Source organism: Mustela erminea, chromosome 5, assembly GCF_009829155.1.
Source record: "Mustela erminea isolate mMusErm1 chromosome 5, mMusErm1.Pri, whole genome shotgun sequence".
In the NCBI taxonomy this organism is placed as follows: domain Eukaryota; kingdom Metazoa; phylum Chordata; class Mammalia; order Carnivora; family Mustelidae; genus Mustela; species Mustela erminea.
Window position 1 is genome coordinate 90,707,771 of NC_045618.1, and position 12,371 is coordinate 90,720,141.

Consider the following 12,371-nt stretch of genomic DNA (forward strand, 5'->3'; position numbering starts at 1 on the left):
TTTAGTTTCAGCTTGCACACAAAAACAAAGGCTCATAATAAAAAAAACTCTAACGAAAATATTAATATATTTCATCTTAATGCATTTAAACATACTGTGTTAGAACTGAAATTGTCTAGTTATTCTGGTTGACTTTTTGGAAATTCTTTGTTTCAGAAAAATAATGTTCAAATAAAGATATTTCTATAGACAAGTCTACAGACAAATAATTCTATAGCTAGATAACAATCACTGAAAAATCAAATATTTTTATAGGGAAATACAGTGTTCTAATATCACCACATATTTTAAAGGAACTCATTTAAAAATGCAGACTTTACTGAAAATTATGCATTATCTATAACATACCATTCCAGTTTATATGATTCTTCTGTAGGAACTATTTTATAATTCTGTAAATTTTAAGACATCTGGTAATGATGCAAAACCACTATTTCTTATAAATTCTTTCCTATGTTCATTCTATCCCTTCTGATGGAGTTTCAATTGACTTACTCTCCTCACTGGAACAATCCAGTTCTATGTCCATTTTCATATTTATTTAAATATTTCAGTTTTGTAAGTGTGTCTCTTTGAATTCTCCTTAAAATATTTACTTTACTCCTTCACTATAATTAAATAAAATATTTAATGTAAGTTCATTTGTATATTTGTGTAAGAATTGTGATTTTAATTTTTATTAAACTTATCTTTTAAGAATTTAGAAGGTTTTCCAATGTGTCCATTGGATCACCTAACACAACTAGATAAATCTCATTATAAGAGAAGCACACCTCATAAACAGATTAAGTCTAGTTGACTCCTATTCAGTCACAGAAAATCCAAAGTGTTAACAGAATTTTTCTATATTTCCTCTCTTTTTTAACTTATTTCATTTAAATTCAATAAGTTAACATATAGTGTATCATCAGTTTCAGATGAGAAGTTCAGTGTTTCATCCATTGCATGTAACACCCAGTGTTCATTACGCCCTGTGCCCTCCTTTATGCTCATCAAGCATTTTCTCCATTCCCCCACCAACCACCCCTCCAGCAACCCTCAGTTTTTTTCCTTTTTTTTTTTAATTAATTTTTTATTTTTTATAGACATATATTTTTATCCCCAGGGGTACAGGTCTGTGAATCACCAGGTTTACACACTTCACAGCACTCACCAGTTTTTTTCCTATAGATTAGAGCCTCTTATGGTTTGCCTCCTCTCTGATTTCGTCTTGTTTTACTTTTCCCTCCCTTCCCCTATGAGCCTCTGTTTTGTGTTATGTTTTCCTTATTCTATTTTTCCTTCCTACTAATTTTGCATTACATATTTTGTTTTCAGTTTTATTTCTGGCTTATGAGCAGCCAATAATTGCAGGCAGCAATAATTGATAGGTTGATATTATATATGATCATTTTGATGACCTCTGACAATTGATTAATAGTTTATGGTACTTATTTTCTGATGGATGAGAGATGAGGAAGAATCTAATTTGTAAAGCTTGTCCTGTTCTTGATCCATGGCTAAAATATGTTGACACTGTAAGCTTCCTTTTTATGTGTCTATTTGTTTATGTATCAGCAAAGCTTTTAATTGTATAGATGTATAACATTTTCATAGCTCTGGATGTTATTAACAAATGATATTATAAAGTCTCTTAAATGGAAAGAACACACACAGTGGGGAATATGCTTTGAGGACCACAGCAACAGAACATCATTTCCAGGGGAAACTGTACCAGTTGGGCATATAGTGCCAGTAAGATGGTGTCAATGGTGCTAACTTTGGAAGTGTTTTACTTATCACACATCTTCTATGGGATTTTGACTGAAATTTAATCTTTGACCCTTCATTTATTGAAGCCTATTTTCTTCCCTTGCTTAACCCTTTGGCTACAATTAATTTTTCTCATAAATTCCCTTCTTGTTTCATTTGGCAGATTTAATTTCTGTTGATTAAAGCTAAAATCTATAATTAATTTGAATATTGTCAGCAGGAATCATTGCCAAAGAGAAAGTCAACAGAACGGTGGTTAGAATTTGGGAGATTTTGCTTTTAAAAGTAGTTTGAGCTGAAACTGGTAGAAGTATTAGAGGATGGGCTTTTGGCAAGATATGGCAATACTTTGCAAAGAATCCTAATTCTATGATGACCAGTTATCTTTTAAAGATTTCAAGACTTTCTTTTTGTCTTTCACTAGTTTCTCTATAATGTGCCTCGTTATGGTTCTTTCTGCATTTAGCCTGTTTGAGATTCATTCACCCATATCTGGTTAAAATAGCTGGCAAGACTATTTTCCTTCAAGGCTTCTGGGAGGGTGAACATGTGGAGGTATGGGGGAAGTGGCCAGCCTGGAGAGCCGTGGAGGCTACACGCCCTTTCCCCATACCTTACCCTGTGCAGCTCTTCTATTTGGCTGTTCCTGAGTTATATCCAGCGATCTATCACAGGACGAAGTCTTTAGGCTAGCCACCTCTCTCGGGAACCTCGGGCTTGAACCCAGTGCTGTACATGAATGGGAAAGGACTGCAAACCAGGATGGTGGAGACTGCCTCATCAAAGCATTCTATTTGATGACACTTAGTTAGAGAGCTTCCCAATCCTTCCTCCAACCCCTCAGAGGGTGGAGATGATGAGGGAGCCTCTGCCGGGGTCTGGTTTGGTGGCCCAGAGTAAAAAGGCAGTGGTCCTTTGCTTGGAAATGCCCAGTGGTCCCTCCGAGGGCAAGCTGATCCCAGGGAAATCAGATTGTATTGATGAGCCAGGAGCCAGTCAGTGCTGAGCCGAGGGTGCGGGTCATCGACCTGGTCAGAAGCTCCAAAGAATTGATAGTCTTACTGTCATTCAGCGTTACCCTGTAAGTGTCCTGTGACTCAAAGTTCCACTGTGTGATCCCAGGATTCCAGTATCCCCCTCCTAGTCCAGTGAAACCGTGAGGATGAATAATGGCAGAGAAAAACAGCCAGCATGCATTCACAATATGACTTCAGAAATCTTCATTATTTGTATTTTATGCACCATGAGAGCAAAACCATTCACTGGAGAGAAAAGAAAGTAACGAATTTTCTGTAGATCTTGAAAACCAGCTATTCAGTCCTCTGGGGCTCACATCTGGAAATTACACAAGACTCAAGACTTTCTTAGGTTTCCAGTTTAAGAATCACAAATGTGATGGGAATATTTAATTGTGGGATGTTTTAGCATAATTCTTTTTCATATCCCCTTCTAACTAATTTGCTAGATATTTCCAGGAGACCCCTTTAAAGGTGACTGTTAGAGGAAATCCAGCTGTCAGAATTTGCTTTCAGCAGCCTTGGTCAGGAGGGTGAGGAGTGATTAACATCATACTGCCTTCAGTTGCCAGGATTTTTTTTAACAGCTTTATCATGGTGTAAGTTGCATATCCTAAAATCCACCCTTTTATTTTTTTATTTTTTATTTTAAGATTTTATTTATTCATTTGACAGAGATCACAAGTAAGCAGAGAGGCAGCAGGGCAGGGGGGAAGCAGGCTCCCTGCTGAGCAGAGAGCCCGATGCGGGTCTCGGTCCTAGGACTTTGGGATCATGACCTGAGCCGAAAGCAGAGCCACTAAGCCACCCAGGCGCCCCCCCCTCACCCTTTTAAAATGTACAATTCAATGATCTGTATAAAATTTACCGAGGTATACACCCATCACGACCATCCAGTTTGAGAATACTTCAACTCAGTGAGACCCATTGTTCCCCTTTACAGTGAATACCCCTTTCCCACCCAGTCCCAGGCAATTACTAATTGACTTTCTATTTCTTTAGATTTGCTATTGCTTGTGAATTCTATACATTGAATTGAACTAAAAAATACCAGGGCAAATTCCTTCAGATTTCCCCCCAAACTTTTACCATTGGTCTTTATGTGGCCTTTGCATGGATTGGCAGAGATTTCCATTTTTTACACATCTGTTTTCTTCTTGGTGGAGTTGGAGGTTCTGCACAATCTCCATCTCCTGACCAAATTCTTCTTCTCGTCTCTTCCAGCATTTTCCTCCTCAGCACTATGGCCTAAGCATTTCAGGCAGGAAAAAATATGTATTCGAGATTCTGATAAGAGGCAAATAGAACTAACCAAGACAACAAATTCTGCCATCCAGGACCTAAATACTTATAATAAAATCTTAGTTTAGAATTGAAAAAAACCTACTATTTTCCTTTAGAAGTTTGACATTTCCTATTATTATTCAAGGTATAATTATATTATGATGACCTAAACAATTTTTTTTGTGAACGTGTAAGTTTGGAAGTAAGGGCATATAAGGATATTGAATAGCCAAAGTGTTAAACTAGAGTACATGATTTTTTTTTTTTTTTCAGCTACCTGGCTCCTATGAATTCTTTTTGCCTTTAGAGATATCTCTATATAAGAAATCTGATGGGAAACAAAGTACAGACTTCGTACTTTGAAGCTAAAAGGTGTCATCTCACTTTCTCTTAGCCTGTTCTAACTTGTACACTTTCGATATCACATCTAAACCACAGTCCCATGTCTTTTTGGGGGGGGGGATTCTGATAACCATCTATTGACAAGTTTCTGTATTACCAGGTCCAAAGCATAGTTAATTTCAAATCAAAGCCATGGACTTGTAGGATCTAATCATTATGGCTGGGCTCTACATTTGCTGTGAACTATGAAGGTCTGATATGTACAAGACTTCAAGGAACCAAAAGACTAAAATTTATTTTAAAAAAATATATATGATTGTCAATATTGTGTGAAAACTAATTTCCAGTTTAATAGATACTGAAAAGTTTAATAAATGTTTCCAAAAGAGTAAAAACCATGTAGTTTAAGTCATTTTGATTAGCCAGTTCACACATTTACCAATAATAGCAAGTGTCATAACAGACAAATCATACACTATTTTTACAATATTTCTTTGGTTTACGGTGATGTTTCAAGAAATATCAGGGTTAACATTTGATTGACCCCCGGTGCTTTGCACTATTACTCCGAAGTCTGAAATCATTGTTAGAGACAACTTTTTTTAAAAAGATTTTATTCATTTATTTTGAGAGAGAAGGAGAGGGAGAGCACACGTGAGGAAGGGGTAAAGGGAGAGGTTGTGGTTACACACCATTTTGAATACATGAAAAGCCACTGAATGGCTCACTTTAAAATGGCTATAGTTATGTCAATTTCACCTCAATAAAAACAATGCAAAAAAACCTCTCAAGAATTATCTTGTTCATGGAATTTTAATACTATCAATAGGTGAAAAATCCTCATTGTCTGCTCCCTGATATGTGCACAGAGAATGGCACAGAATAATTTTAGTTTTCTAAACAATGGAGTGGAGTGCGCAGGGAAGGGGCAAAGGGAGAGGGAAAAGTGAACTATTCAGTGGCTTTTCATGTATTCAAAATGATGTGCAACCACAACCTCTATCCACTTCCAAAACATTTCCATCCGCCCCCAAAACTCCCCTGAATGGCTTAACCTATTCTAATTCCAGTTGAAAGAAAAAAAAAAAAAAGTGGCAACAATCAATTAGGATGAAACAGGCACTTTTGCAGCTCTTCCTAGCAAATCTTGTGTTCACCCAAAACAAATTTACTCTAGATCCCAGTGTTCATCACAGGAGGAAAGTGTATGCATGTCTATCTCGGGTACCCAAGTCTGTTCAGAATTTGCATTCTCTTCACATATATTCCCTGAAATAAAGTAGGACTTGGATGTGCATATGATGTTTTCCCGAGTTTCCACAAAGGCAGAACATGTTCTTGTAAAGGCAAAGTTTCCTTGAAAAAGTATTTTCATCTTCCCAGAAACAAACTGATCGCAGACAAGGAGGATAGATTGTATGGAGTTTTATCCAGGTTGCATAAAACTCTTCTACCTATTATCATAACGAGGAGTAGGCTTAAAAGGTATTATACTGATGATTTAATTTTTACTCTATTACGGTGTTTTCATTCAAGATAAATCTTCACCCTCATCCCTTGTCAATAGGAACACTGGCACCAAATTTGTCCTAACATTAGAAGCAGGAAATGGGTTCGATGGGGTTGATAACTATGGTAGTTCTCAGTCACGTGCATCACAGCTCTTGCACAGTGCATACATCATCTCAGGATGCCGTAACAATGCAGTAACACAGTATCACTACTTCCATTTAGGATTAAGGAAACAAGATCAGAGAAGTGCTACGATATGAACAAAGCAGCAAAGCCAGTAAATGGCAGACTGGGTTTCAAATATCTATCTCATTACCCAATCCCCTGTTCCCACTGCCTGAGATGTTGATAACTTTACTTATTAGCATAGGCATGAGGGCTACATAAAGGGGTGCCAGTGTTTGTATTCTCATTTGATGTCTTCTTCCTATTACTTTCATAACATACAAGGACTTGTATTTGGAACCTACAGGAAAATTAATTCAAATGGTTTATAATGTATCAAGATATATCTAAAAGTAAGAAAAAATAGTTAGAAAAACACTATTTCCTATTTTCTATTCCTTCCTCCTCGAAAGAACTCTGTAATAGGAAAGTAAGTTTGAAGCAGCACAATTAACCTTATTGTGTATAAAAGGTTATTTGAATGAAAAGAAGCTAATCAGACTGACATAATACTCTCAGAAGCATCTTTGGCAAATCATTAAGATTTTTATATACTCGACTTTCTCAAAACTGATTATAAAATTAAAATTGACTATTAAAATTTTAACTAAGATTAAATCAGTATTTAATGGAAAGTATCTTTGTAAACACAGTATTGAAATACTTTGTGTACAAAATATGGATCTTCCGTTTAACTAGTTTTGAGAGAAATAAAAAGACGAGGCCATTTTTCTTATCCTTTTGCCTTAGAACAGTTAGTAGTGGACTGATACACTTTAAAGTCTGGTATTTTAGGTGACAAAAGAGTAAGTAACACTTCATCACTGTTTCAGAAAGAGGGTAAAAAACAAAATGGATAACCTTTACATGATCGATTATCTTTGCAAAATAATAATTTTTCTTCAAATGCCATACATAAATCATGTAAACAACGCATTATATTGTTGCTTGTATCATTTATCTATTTAATTCTATAGTCTTTTTTCTTTTCATCTGTGAATTATTTTAGTTTATTCAAGATTTATCTCTCACATATATTCAGTAGGACAAAAAAAGTTTCTATCACTTTTTAATAAATTATATTAGAACGTGTTGGTAACTTCAATTGAACAGACTATACAGGTAGACAAAGCAAAACTGGGAAGACATTGAATTATATAATGTCAAGGGTTCAAAATAGCCGAGGTAAAACCCAAAAGGACAGACAGTTTGCAAACCAGGAACACTCAAGCCTGAGCATGGAATGAGGCTCAGGGGTACACTGTTATAAAGCAGCTTATGTCGTGAGAAAGCAGTGACTTTTCCTTTTCACAGTGATTGGCTACAATATTACAGTTTTCAGTGGCTACCTCATATCAACCTTGAGAAACAGGTCAACTTTTGATTATTTCCAGAGGCACAAGAAAGAAATGATCCAGGTCAAGATAGCCTTACAAAATAAGCTAAATTAAACTGTTTGTATGATTAAGCTACTTTTTTCTGCTCGGGAAATTTTCAAGGCTGGTCTCTGTTTGTTTCTGTTTTTAACAACAGTATGCCCTTCAACGGACGAATGGATAAGGAAGATGTGGTCCATATACACTATGGAGTATTATGCCTCCATCAGAAAAGACGAATACCCAACTTTTGTAGCAACATGGACAGGACTGGAAGAGATTATGCTGAGTGAAATAAGTCAAGCAGAGAGAGTCAATTATCATATGGTTTCACTTATTTGTGGAGCATAACAAAAAGCATGGAGGACATGGGGAGTTAGAGAGAAGGGGGTTGGGGTAAATTGGAAGGGGAGGTGAATCATGAGAGACTATGGACTCTGAAAAACAATCTGAGGGGTTTGAAGTGGCGGGAGGGTGGGAGGTCGGGGTACCAGGTGGTGGGTATTATAGAGGGCACGGATTGCGTGGAGCACTGGGTGTGGTGAAAAAATAATGATACTGTTATGCTGAAAATAAATAAATGAAAGAAAAAAAAACAACAGTATGAGAAACATTCAGAAAGAGAATTATATGTAAAGATGCATTTATACTGCCAGTAAAACCTGAAACAAACTAATAATGCAAATATTTTAAGATAAGATCTATATCATTTTAATTAGAGAGCTTTTTTATAGAAACATTGTTAAGGGATTATTTCATAATGTAACAATAATTGTTGAACTAGAACTTCAATAATGAAGTTTAATTTTAATGAAGCATATATATATATGTGATATAATAAACCACAGAGATAAAGCATATAGATTAAATATAGTAAATCTTTTTTTTAATATTAAATATAGTAAATCTTTTAATGAAATAATTTCCTAGGAAACTTTAACATGTCCTGAAATTTACCTACTCCAAAAGTAAAAACTCTAACAAGACACTACACTACAAGTTCTATGATTTTGCTTATGCAAAGAAAAATATGCTTTTAAAAGTAGACCTAGAGAGAAAGGCAATATAAATTATATACCAAATAATCCTACATATTGAAAAGTAGTAACTAAATATACACAAAGTACATAGTGAAGTTGCCAACAAATAAGACCAATATTTTTTTCTAATAAAAAAAAAATTAAGACTGTCCCACAGTGCAACAAAGACTATGGGGCAACTTGGAGGCAATTTTGCTTTAGGAGACTTTTAGAGCATATATGAAAATTTGTGTCTGAAAATTAATGTTTATTAAAAACTGTGCCTCTCTAAGTAGGTGCCATCACACACTAACTAAAAATGGTGAAAGAAACCACCGTTCATTTGAACTGTCACAAATGTCCCTTATATGTACATAGAGCTGATATCTAACTACGTGACCTTAATCCTACATCTTTTCAGAAATATTTGTTTATTCATTTTCCCTTTAAAATTTACCCTGGAAAGAAACACTGAAAAGCTTAACTTAGTTTTAATGCATACTTGGACTTTATCTGGCTGTCCTTGTTTGTGGAGGAAGTCTAACCATAATTTTAGTCTAGCTTGGGGAACAACTACCCAAAGGGATATAAAGCAAGCAATAGTAACTGTTCAGTGAGCTATGCAAATCAATGAGGTGAAACTATTTTATAACTCTAAATTGATTTTCCTTGCCAATTAATTCCTATTTGGTTACTCATTATTAGTCATTTTGTTTATGTTCTATTACATTTAGTTTGTCACTTCTTCCATGAGTGTTCCAAGTGCCAGGAATTGACTTTCTGAAAGTTATTATCTTTAAAAATAGTATTACGAAAAAAATTAAAAAGAAAGAAGATAATCATTGATGATTACAATTAAAATCTAAACTGTGAAATTTATGGAAGCCCCTTATAAAAAACTGCCTTAAAAAGAATTAGAGTGAGTAATTTTAGATTTAGTTCTGCTTTGTTTAAAAAACAGATTGAATACTAAAATATTATAAATAGATGGCTTAGAATTGAACCACATATTCATTGACCATCTGCCTATATTCTAATTTAAACAGTTGACTATCCTAATTTCTGGGAAGAAAATCTTAATAGTAATCCAGGGTTAATTTTATAGGACTTCAATCACTGAAGAAATAAGAATAACTGAATAAGAACTTAGAGCTTTTACAGGTAGAAAAATTCAGCAGTTTCTTTAAAAAATCTGCATATAATTATAAAATCCCACAGTTGCATTCTAGGGTCTTTATGTCAAAGAAATAAAAACTTATGACCACACAAAAACCTACACACAAATGTTCATAACAACTTTATTTGTAATAGGCAAAAATTGGACTCATTTGTAGGGAAATGTTAAACTGTGGTACATACATACAATGAAATCCTATTTGACAATAAAAAGGGAGGAAATGTTGGTACACACAACTACTTGGATGGATCCCAAGGAGATTATGCTGAATGGAAAAAAGAAGCCAATCCCAAAAGATCTAGTGCTTTTTTTTTTTTTTTAAGATTTTATTTATTTGTCAGAGAGAGGGAGAGAGAGCGAGCACAGGCAGACAGAATGGCAGGCAGAGGCAGAGGGAGAAGCAGGCTCCCCGCCGAGCAAGGAGCCCAATGTGGGACTCGATCCCAGGACGCTGGGACCATGACCCGAGCCGAAGGCAGCTGCTTAACCAACTGAGCCACCCAGGCGTCCCTCTAGTGCTTTTTTAAAACAATATTTCAAATTTTTATTTAAATTCTTAAGTAACACATAGTGTAATATTAGTTTCAGGAGGAGAATTCAGTGATTCATCACTTATATATAACACTCAGTGCTTGTCCCAGTTAAATGTCCTCCTCAACCCACCACCCATTTACTGCATCTCCCACCCACCTCCACTCCAACAGCCCTATTTGTTCTCTGTAAGAGTCTGTTTTATGGCTTCTCTCTCTCTTTTTTTCACACCTATGTTCTTCAGTTTTGTTTCCTAAATTTCCACATACCAGTGAAATTATATGGTGTTTGTCTTTCTTGATTGATTTATTTTTGCTTAGCTTAATATACTCTAGCCAAATGGTAAGATTTAATTCTTTCTGATGGCTAAGCAATATTGCAGTATATATATATATATATATATATATATATATATATATATATATATCACCTCTTCTTCACCCATTCATCAATCAATGGACATTCAGGCTCTTTCCATAATATGTTTATTGTAGATAATGTTGTTATAAACATCAGGGGGAATGTGCCCCTTTGAATCAGTATTTTTTGTATCTTTTTGGGTAAATACCAGTAGTGTAATTGCTGGGTTGTAGGGTAGTTCTATTTTTAACTTTTTGAGGAACTTCAGTATTGTTTTTCAGAGTGGCTACACCAGACTATTACTCATCCGTAAAAAAGAATGAAATCGGGGCACCTGGTGGCTCAGTCATTGGGTGTCTGCCTTCAGCTCAGGTCATGGTCCCACGTTTCTGGGATCAAGCCCCACATTGAGCCCACTACTCAGCGGAAAGCCTGCTTCTCCTCTCCCACCCCCCTGCTTGTATTTCCTCTCTCGCTGTGTCTCTTTCTGTCAAATAAATAAATAAAATCTTAAAAAAAAAAAAAAATGAACTCTTACCATTTGCAATGATGTGGATAGAACTAGAGTGTATTATGCTAAGCCAAAAAGTTAGTCAAGAGAAAGACAAATACTATACGATTTCAATCATATGTGGAGTTTAAGACACAAAACAGAAGGATATAGGGGAAAGGGGAAAAAGAAAAGAGGGATCAAACATAGGACTCTTAATTATAGAGAACAAACTGAAGAGGATTGTGGGAGGGGAGGGGAGTGGAGGAATGGGTTCAGCGGGTGATGGTATTGAAGAGGGTACTTACTGGGATGAGCAATGGGTGTTATATGTAAGTGATGAATCACTAAATTCTACTCCTGAAACTAATATTATACTATGTGTTACTTACTAGAATTTAAATAAATTTATTTAAATAAATTTAAATAAATAAAGTTAGCATTTGTCTGTAAGGATTATTATTCACATGCTAATGACACATTTGTCCATAGACAAATGTAATTAATTCAGAAAAACATGGATAATTTTCAAAATGACAAACATAGATCCTAACTCACAAAACAATCTCAACCACTAGCTATCCTACACCACAAAACACAGTGTTCAAGGATACTACATGAATTGAACAGTGGCTTTATATCTAATCTGGACCCTTGAAACATTGTTTCATTTCTTTTTTTTTTTTAAGATTTTATTTATTTATTTGATGGAGAGAGAGATCACAAGTAGGCAGAGAGTCAGGCAGAGAGAGAGAGAAGCAGGCTCCCCACTGAGCAAAGAGCCCGATGCGGCGCTCGATCCCAGGACACTGAGATCATGACCTGAGCAGAAGGCAGCGGCTTAATCCACTGAGCCACCCAGGTGCCCCTTGTTTCATTTCTTAATACTTCAATCTTAATACTTCAGTGTATTAAAAATATTTAAGTTATTTACACAATTCCACATTGAAATGTTATAAATATATTTATTGAAGTCATTGAGGCAACTGATGTTGTCAGTGTTTTGTGTATATTTTTAGAAACCGTTCATATATATAGAATAGTTTATTTATGTTATAAATATTTGATTTAGAAAGAAATTTTATTGTTAAATTATTTATAACAATATATATGTATCTTTTATCACTAACAATTTTGTATATAGGTAATATATTCACATAATTCAGAGTATAATTCAGAATTAATGAGATATACAATGAAAAGTGTGACCTTCGCATTTGTCTGCCAGAAAATAACTTTCTTCATTAAAGATAATATTGTCAAATTTTAAAAAATTTCTCCAGAAATATGTAATATATTTAATGATAAATAGGAACATATGTTATATGATTTTTAATACATGCATCA

General features: G+C 35.0%; 1 long non-coding RNA gene across 5 annotated transcripts in view; it reads right to left on the reverse strand.

Moving 5' to 3' along the window:
* LOC116591319 overlaps positions 1-12,371 on the reverse strand; it is a 159,532-nt gene that overhangs the window by 82,448 nt on the left and 64,713 nt on the right. For 2 of the 5 annotated variants that reach the window (XR_004285951.1, XR_004285950.1), the window contains exon 3: positions 3,858-4,016. This is a non-coding gene — a long non-coding RNA (uncharacterized LOC116591319). Of the gene's footprint in view, positions 1-1,263; positions 3,015-3,857; positions 4,017-12,371 lie in introns of those variants that run through there. The other 3 variants (XR_004285948.1, XR_004285949.1, XR_004285947.1) reach the window with 3 other exon arrangements.